The sequence below is a fragment of the Benincasa hispida genome, chromosome 10 (assembly GCF_027475165.1).
Source record: "Benincasa hispida cultivar pf3 chromosome 10, pf3_genome.v1.1, whole genome shotgun sequence".
In the NCBI taxonomy this organism is placed as follows: domain Eukaryota; kingdom Viridiplantae; phylum Streptophyta; class Magnoliopsida; order Cucurbitales; family Cucurbitaceae; genus Benincasa; species Benincasa hispida.
This window is the reverse complement of record NC_143487.1, coordinates 36,539,118-36,548,649: the sequence shown is the minus strand read 5'-3', so window position 1 is coordinate 36,548,649 and position 9,532 is coordinate 36,539,118. Positions and strand designations below refer to the sequence as shown.

The window sequence follows — 9,532 nt, the reverse complement described above, 5'->3', positions numbered from 1 at the left end:
GCTTCTATAGAAGCATCATTGGTAGCCTATTGTATCTCACTGCTAATAGACCTAATATAGTCTTTGTGTTTGGAATGTCCTAAAATTCGTAGTTCGTAATCATGGAAACATATTCTATTTATCAATAAAAATATTATTGAAGAATTTATTCAATAAAAGTGTTACTGAAAATAGAGATTGCATTATGTTATAAAATCCAATAAATAAATCCATGACACAACTGGAAATTGACACCGAAAATTTCATAGTGGTTTGACACAATTGGTAACATCCACTTCCTAAGCTCCTCTTCGGTATGTCACTACGAGCTTAACTCTTTCCATGGCTTAGAGTTGAACCGCTACAATGTTCTTTTTTCAGGAGCAAGAACGAACCCGATTCTTTCCACGGTTAAGGACCAAACCGTTACAACCACTCTTTTAAGGGATCAAGAACAATCCTTACAATGAATTTGAAAATGAAGAACAATATGAGAAAAACTCTATTGAAGAGTCGATTTACAAAATTTAGTACTCAATGAATCAATCCTCACAACATAAAATATCTCTCTTAAGAAGACGATTCAAGCTTGCAGAGTGCAACAATAGTGGCTTAATAAATTATGGAGGATTGAAAATAATAAAAATTGTTGTAGGAATTATGAAGGAGAGTCTAAATAGAAAGAAAAGTAGGTGAAAACCAAATTGACTTTAGACCTTTAGATCTTGTTAAAAGTTAAATCAAAGGTTGAGATTAAAAAGTTTAAAAATAATATAATAATAATATTATTATTATTATTTTAAAAAAATCAACCCCACCAAGGTCACTTGTTGCAAAAGGTAAATGTGATATTCTTTTTCTATATATATTTTAAATTGTACCGTTACCTCACATGCGCGCACGCACACATACAATTTTTTTAAAAAAATCATTTTCATTTTCAATTTTTTTTTTTGTTTTTAATTTAAATTAAAATCAAGCAAAAATAAAAAATCATTACCTTTTAATTCCAACCAAAACCAACCATATATCACCTTTTCCATTACTCCATATATCACATTTCAATTGAGTTAATTTGATTAATTTTGTTGTCATGTCGTCACCTCAAGTATTCTTCTTTTAAGCTTGTTTTGGTTATACCTTTTTTGTTTAAACTCCGATTTTAGTGATTGAAATTGCATTAAGATCATTGTTTTAAGGTCTACACAATGGACACTTCAACAAGTCCAAATTTTTAATAAATAAAAGTTGATTTGTTATCATCAAAACATTAATTAATTAATTAATAAAAACTAATTAATTTGAGATTGATAGCCAAAAAGCCAACACATTGTTTCTGAGTTGGAGGTGATAGGAATGAAGATAGAAGATGAAGATGAGATACTCCAATTCATCTGGTCGCTTCCTCCTTATTAACATACGAAACCAATCTTGATGTACGGGAAAGAAACTTTAGTGTTTGCTAAGGTTGCTAGTAACTTTTTGTCTGCGGCAAGAAGACCGAATAGTGAAGGACGTACTTCACAAGATGATTCAGTACTGGTAGCTAACAAATGGAAGAAGAATAAAAAGTTTGCACATAAAAAAGTTTGCTAGGAATGTGGATAGTCTGGACACATGAAAAAGAATCGTCCTAATACAGCAGGTTTGTCAAAAAGCTTTGAGTCGGATGCTAATGTTGTCTCCATTGTCATGGAAGATGACAATCTCTTCCATTGAAGCAAGACAATATTCATCCTCATGGTATGTTTACTTTACCATGATAGAGGATGTAATGTTAGTGGTTCCACAACTTCGCACATGAGCATTGACTTGGCGGATATGTAAGGCATGCGGGGAAGTTCTGTTGATGGCTGAAGGACTTCCAAGTGAGCCAAATAGGTGGAAGTTGCACTATAAATATCAACATGGTTTATCGGTATGTGACGAAAAATGAAAACTTTGGAATGTGGTATTCCAAGTGGTCTACTTCTTATGGTGAAGTAGGTTATAATTCTATGAGATGAGAACTATGATTGTTGGTGAAGGCAATGGGTGTTGCAAAAGTTGTAGATTCTTCAAATATCTTGTCAAGGTGGAATTTGTTGGATTTTGGCAAAATATTAGAAGTGTAATTGTCTCACAAAAAAAAATTAGGAAAATCGTGGGCTTGTCCTGCATTCAAAAGGTTTAGGAAAATCAATGACGTGTCCTACATAAAAAAGGTTTAGGAAAGTCATGGGTTTCAAACCTATAAAAGAGTACATGCCTTTGGTTTCAGTTGTCCTAGTTAGAAACACTTTAAGCTTAGTGTGCTAACTCTAATTTAAGCTTACAATTAATTAGTTTGAATTAAAATATTTGATTGGATTTAGTTCCCAAAAGGATTTGGGATTTTTAAATCCAAAAATATTTTCGATTTTAAGTAGGGAAAATGAAAGGGTTTAAAGGTATTATTTAAGTTATTTGAGACACAAAAAAGAAAAGGAAAAAGGAAGTTAGAAAAGAAAAAAAAAAGAGAGAGAGATAAAATCAAATCTCTTTCTCTCTCCCTTTTCGTAACGCACACATAGTGCCTCCCCCTTTTATGTTTGGATGAAGTACAACAATATAGTGTTTTTTCAAACTATTGACAAAAATGGGGATATGGGAAAGTATTTTTAAAAATAGGTGGGAGTGAAAAGTATTGACAAAAGTAGGGTAGTGAAATCGTGTACGGGGTACACGATTACCATTAGGCAAAATCGTGTACGGGGTACACGATTAATTTTTAATCCAGTCAGCACCACGTCAACTGACTTGGTTGACCAGTCGCATGGAGACTCGTGGACCGGGTCCATGATTTTTTTCTTTTTTTAAAAAAAATAGATTTTTTTTTAATTGGAGATGTACAATAATATTAAGACTTTAGGATCGGGTCCACAAATTCCTTCATTATTAAACTTAATTATATATTTAGTCTACAATTAAAACATAATTATTTTGAGCTCATATTAAAAAAAAAAGATGTCATGATATTAAAGATGATTTACAATTAGTTCTTTAATTTGAAAATAGAAGTTTATATCAAATTTAAAGACGACCCCCCTGGCCTTTACCCCTCATAGGGGTTATCTTTGTGTCCCTCCAAATTAGGTTCACCCTATTGTCGTTGTTATCTACAAAGAATACGTCTTCGATCAGTGTCAGCAACATTGAGTCATCTTGTTTGTTGAATAATACTTTCTATATTGACCAATGTTTGCTGACACATCGAACCCAACTCTGGTAAGTTGTGCTGCACTGAATATTGTTGTACATCTCCGACAAAATTATTCTATACAATGAAAAAATAAATATTAAACAATATTCATATCATATATATGGAAAATGTCTGATTTTAAATCTCTTACCATGCAGTAATAGTAAGCACCGTCAGATGTGATAAATCGTCTTGTGATTGAATCGTACCAGGAAAGGTAGTCATCTGATACAGTTAGCCCATTTATTATTTCTCCCTGTGCACAACGATCATGTCATCCATGCCAGTAGGATATATATTCCACCTGGATTCGACGCCAGTCTTGATCATGCTTACCTCTCAAATCAATCTGGTGTAGTGCTGGGAGTGTATAGGACAATGAAGGTATCATTTATCGCGGACCGAACTATCTCAACATACGATTTGGATGATGCCACTCTATTATATGGAAGCATATAAAAGGGCTAACGGTCAACCAGATGTCTTCACCATCACGACAGTAATTAGGTAGTGATGACCAAATCTGTTGTGTGTATGGCAACCAATTAATCTAACAAAAAATAGAAGATAAGTATACATCCGAAATGTTTTAAATATTCATTTATATATACATTTATTACCTAATTGTGCATCAGTCTGTCAAATATTTTTTGGTAAACGAGCAACATATTTGCTGATTGTTCAGAGGCAGCTAATACAACACTCCATCTAAAATTATAAAAAAATACAATTAATTTATATTCTTACATAAAATGATAACGAAATAAATATATAAATGAAATAATACATGGCACTAAGTGGATGATGATCTGGGGCCTGTAACTGGACTTATAGTGATATAATTGGAAATCTATCATAAGCCCATGCTTGTAGTAGTATCAGTGGTCCCGCTATTTCCAACGCTTGTGCATTGGTAGCTCGACAAAGTTCGATCTCTATACAACCATGCAAGACATGCACCACCCCACGAGTATGTACCAGCAAGCTCGAAATCAGATAGTAGCGAGAGGAACATGAGATGCACTATAGTATTTGACTTGTCAGCAAATAAAAATCCTCCAATAAATTGCATAATGTATGCTCGTGCATACCTACGTACGCTGATGTCGTCGACATCGGGAGGTAATTCTGAAAACTGGGACGCCAACCAGGGGATACTCAATCTTGAGCCTTTCAGATCATCTGGTAGAATGCCTAAGAGCTCTTCACAAATATTCTTCCAATCATATTGTAGTGAACTTGTCAATGGTTGCCCATCCACTCGTAACTCAAACTGTATGGCAACATCCTGCAATGTGATTATACATTCCCTACAAGGCAGGTGAAATGTGTGGGTGTCTGGTCTCCTATGCTCAACTAGAGCAGTAATGAGGTGCCAATCAAGTTGGATATATCCGATTTTTGAAACCCCAAGAAAACTTGTCTGTTCAACATAGGAAATAATACGGTGATTAAATGGGATAGTATGTTGTGCAGATGCCTCCCTTCTCCGACAACTCAAAACTATTGTAGAAGAACTATCCCATATTGATTGTGAACGATGCGTATTTCATTGATATAGTTGTACAGGGTTAGAAGGACCAGGCTCCATTACCTAAGAAGTCAAATTACATTACATAATAAAATCCATCACATAAAATATACATAAAAAGTACATAAAAGGATACAATTACATAAAAAATACAAGTACATAAAATATATAATTACATAAAAAATATACGTACATAAAAGATACAATTACATGAAAAATACAATTACATAAAAAAATATAAGTATATAAAAGATACACCTAATGACTCGAAGACGAAGCACCTAATGTACATTGTGGACAAGTACGTCTGTTATGTCCTTCTCTCTTGCAAATTGTATATCGAACTTTTTGGTTTGCCTCTCTCCAATCCATTTCATTATGAATGCGTGTAATTTTTGTCCGACCCTGTTTTCTTAGTAAGTCCTCATTCAGATGAACTTCTGTAAATGATAATTATGGCCAATAATCTGGGTGTTCTATTGGATGGAAGCGACCTTCATAACATTGCTTGAAATTGGACAATTTGTAGCATTCATAAAAAAGTGGTATGTATGTCAAATGCATGTAATTACAAACTGCAATTACATGAGATAATGGAATCTTGAATGATTGCCACTTATTATAAGAACTTATTCCTTCTTTCAAGCTCAAAACTTGTGTGTGTTGTCCTTTATAAGGAGAAATCATACTTATGCCAGTTTGTACTTCAAAAGTTTGACTTTCCCTATCAATAGATGTCACTGTATGCACAGATGCTCGTTTTTCCCACCTCTTAAATCTTATCAGGGCATATTCTATATACATGTCCCCACGATCGAGTGCTTCACTGATTTCTTGTCTTCGACGTTCAAAATACAGTATTGTGCGATAAAATGTTAGCATAACCAAAGAAGTAATTGGTAACATTCTAGCACATTTGAAAATACCATTCATACATTTAGCTGCTTTGCTTGTCATCCACCCATAGCGATATCCACTGTCATGTGATTGGGTCCATTTTTTCAAGTCAATATCTGAAAAAAATTCAAGACATTCAAGGTTCAATTGTTTCTATTCTTTCATGCACCTAATGAACTTGCACCTTTAGTGTTGATTTCCTACTTTAATCACCAAATATTTTAGTTGTTTTGATTTATTTCGTATTGAAATTACTGGCAACATGGCGAAGAAAATATTGATGGTACGCTCTAGGTTCACTCCAACAAATTTTCTCATTATTAATTGCAGCAAGAATGCCCTTATGTCTATCAGAAATCAAGCAAATACCATCTCTTTGGGTAACATATTCACGCAATGTCCACCAAAACTATGACCAACTGGACGAATTTTCACCTTCAACAATAGTAAAAGCAAGGGGAAATATATGTCCTTTTGCATCAATAGATAAGACAGTCAATAATTTTTCCCTATTCTTTCTGTAGAGATGAGTTCCATCAATCTGGTTAATGGCCTACAATGTTTTAACCCTTCTCTTGCAGGACTGAAGGACCAAAAAACTCGACAAAAAATAGTCTTACTGGCACATCAGACGGAAGAAAATACAATTTGATCGTGTTCTTGGATTGTCATGAACAAGAGCCCTCAACCAATAAGGAAGCTCTGGATATGATTTCTCCCAATCACCAAACACAACAATCAACGCTTTTCTCTTGGCTTGCCACACCCATTTATAATTAACATTATAGCCATAATGTTTTTATTTGCTTCTTGGAGTAGGGCCGCAGGTACCCCAGGATCAATTCTAACTAAATTTTGGATTTCGATACTCATAAAATTTGAATCAAGCTGTGAATAATTCTATATTAATTCTGAAAACAAACGTGAGTGTTCCCCTTGAAGTTTGGTAATTTTGACCATCCCATGAGTTTTATGCCGACATGCCCGTAACCTCCAATCACAACCATCGATGGGCTTTAACAAGAAGAATTTTGGACTTTAATGTTTGTTTTAAATCGACATTAAAGATAGTGTTATTAAAGCCCATTAATGTCGGTTGTCTTTAATGTCGGTTTTAAACCGACATTAAAGCTGCTTTAATGTCGATTGCAATTGAAGCCCAAGAATCAAATGAAGCCCTTTAAACCAACATTGAAGCCAAAAATCTGACCGTTTTATCAATTATTGTCTGTTTTCTTAAATTTCGTTGCCGAATCCATTTTTTCGATCAAAAAGTATAACATGAACATCATCATCGAACACTGTGGCTATAACATATTATTTATGTATGAATTGTAAATCTATTACATTTAATCCATAAATTCTGCTATAAAACTATAATTTAAAAGGTCTTACAATAATTCAGCCCTTGAAAACAAAAATTACAAGTAATACAAACATTTTGATTTTACAAATATTATGAGTTTACTGTCCCTCTCCATTTGGTAAGTATGGATCCCTTCATAATTCTTCTTGAAAAGACCTCCCTAGCTTCAGCAGTGTCTGGTTATAGGCATCTTTGTCTGACCACTGTTGTTCAAAGGATCACAAACAAAAAAGGTTTAAGACAAAGGATTGAATGTGAAAATGTGATCAGAATTCATATTCAACTAACCGTGTTTATTGGGAATGTGTATAAATTGTACATTCATGGCAAAATTCTTGTAGTGAATGTGTTGGATTTAGAGTTCCCCATGAAAAAGCATAAAGAGGTTGCGATACCAAATCTTTACTCCTTTGTTGCACCTGCAAAACAAGAAAACTCAATAGTTGAATAAATGAGAGAATCTTTGTTTTGAAGATCTTGAAGAAGAGAAGCTTGGTTACCTAAATATGAGATACAAAGACGATAGAAATTTTGTGTAACGCAGGCCTCAACACCGATCCATTGTTTAGTTCCTACATTTATCGCTTAGCTCCAGCGGCCCATCATGTAGCTCAATCGTTTAGTATACAATCTTGCTCTCAATGATCTCATGCATAACCTATCATTTAGCTACTGCGCACATCGTTTACCTCCATCGTTTAGCGCTGACGCCTTATCGTCTAACACATCCACCTATCGCTTAACGTCATCGCCTATCGCTTAGCATTCTGCCTATCGTGTGGCGCGTCTGCTCATCATCTAGCGTAGAACAACTATCGTCTAGCACTCACGCCCATTGCATAGCGCCATCGTGTAGTCTATCGCTTAGTGCTCGTGCATCGCCTTAACGCTCAATGCTATCCTCTAGTGCTATCGTCCAGCTTCTACGTTTATCGTCTAGCGCTTACACTGATCGTGCAGTACTTTGCCTATCATATAGCCCGATCGTTTAGCGCATCATTCCTCATCGTTTAACGCCGCACTCATATCTACATGTTCATTTAGCGCATCACTTAGCTCTGCGCATTTGCTAAACAATTGTCTACCTCATCGTTTAGCTCCATGCATTGCTACACGATCGTCCAACGCCCACCTACACGATCGGTTACCTCATCGTTTAGCTTTCTGCATTGCTACACGATCGTCCAGCGCCTACCTCATCGTGTAGCGTCGTTCACTTACTAGACGATCATCTACCTCATCGTGTAGCGCTACTCATTTACTACACGATCGTCTACCTAGTGCCTTGCACTTAACATTTCGCTTTCAATGCTCTTGCTCACGCATACCTAACGCATGAGCAATTCTTGGCAATGCCTCTTGCCAATACTTCGACCAATCATGCGTTCAACCTCACAAACACATGGTTGCCTTTCTACTCATTTTATGCGTTAATGTCTCCGAACTCAACGCATGGGTCCTTTTTGACTTTACACTTAGCCAAATTTCACCAATTAAGGCTTAACTCAAAACTACTCAAGGAAAATCTATTCAACACTTAGAAATTTCCTTCTCTTCAACATAAGATTTAACTTTCAATTAGTTAATTCCTTTTATCACCTGCAAGTAAGGAAAATGGAAATCCGGGTTTTACATTCTACCCTAGAACTTCAAGTAATTCAATAAATGTATCATATACAACAAAACCACTAATTAAATAGAATTTCAAAGGCCATAGACACATAAAAAGGCCCAAATCTAGAAGCAGAGAAACATATTAGAGTGAAACCACAGTTGGCTTTCATTGAGACATTTGCACAAACAGTTGATAGGCGTAAACATAAGAACAAAAATTGTTGTAAGTTTAAGAGAGGAAAGAGAAGAAGAGCATACTGATTTGGACGGCAGCGCAGTGGACAAAAACGAATGGCGGTAGATCTGGAGACACATACCGAGGGAAAATCAAACGACAAATGGCAACGAAATGACGACAAGGGAAAATTGAACGACGAACGGCGGCATACACCACGTGGGAATATGAACTTCAGATCTAGAGACACATGATTAGCGTATCAAGTTTGGGTGTTTCTTTATCAAACCGAGAGTATAAGACACAAAAAAAATAACTGAAGAGAGAGCAGCAAATCTGGGTTGTGGCACTTCGACAGAACGAGCTTCACCCACGATCGACGGACGAATGGCAAGGGTTTGGAAGAGAGAAGTGAGAAAGAAAAGGGTTTGAAGAGGGGAGTGTGAGAGTGAGAGGAAAAAGAAAATAGGGGGAGAGTGAAGAGGGAAAAATGAAAAAAATGGATAGAAAATAGAAAGTGAGAGGATAAATTAAGCGGGTCTTTAATGTCAGTTTAAAACCGACATTAAAGGTACCCCTACAACGCCGGTTTAAAACTGACATTACAAATCCGCTTTTTTAAAAAAAAACAAAACCAACATTATACATCTGATTTCACTTTTTTCAATCGACATTAAAGCCAAAATTCTTGTAGTGATATCCCTCTATGATTTACATCTGACATACCAAAGATCTTGATTTTATTCCACT

The 9,532-nt window shown here is 35.4% G+C and overlaps 1 pseudogene; it reads right to left on the bottom strand.

Moving 5' to 3' along the window:
* Positions 1-3,100: 3,100 nt before the first annotated feature.
* Positions 3,101-4,790, bottom strand: LOC150033316 (serine/threonine-protein phosphatase 7 long form homolog; annotated as a pseudogene).
* Positions 4,791-9,532: the final 4,742 nt, after the last annotated feature.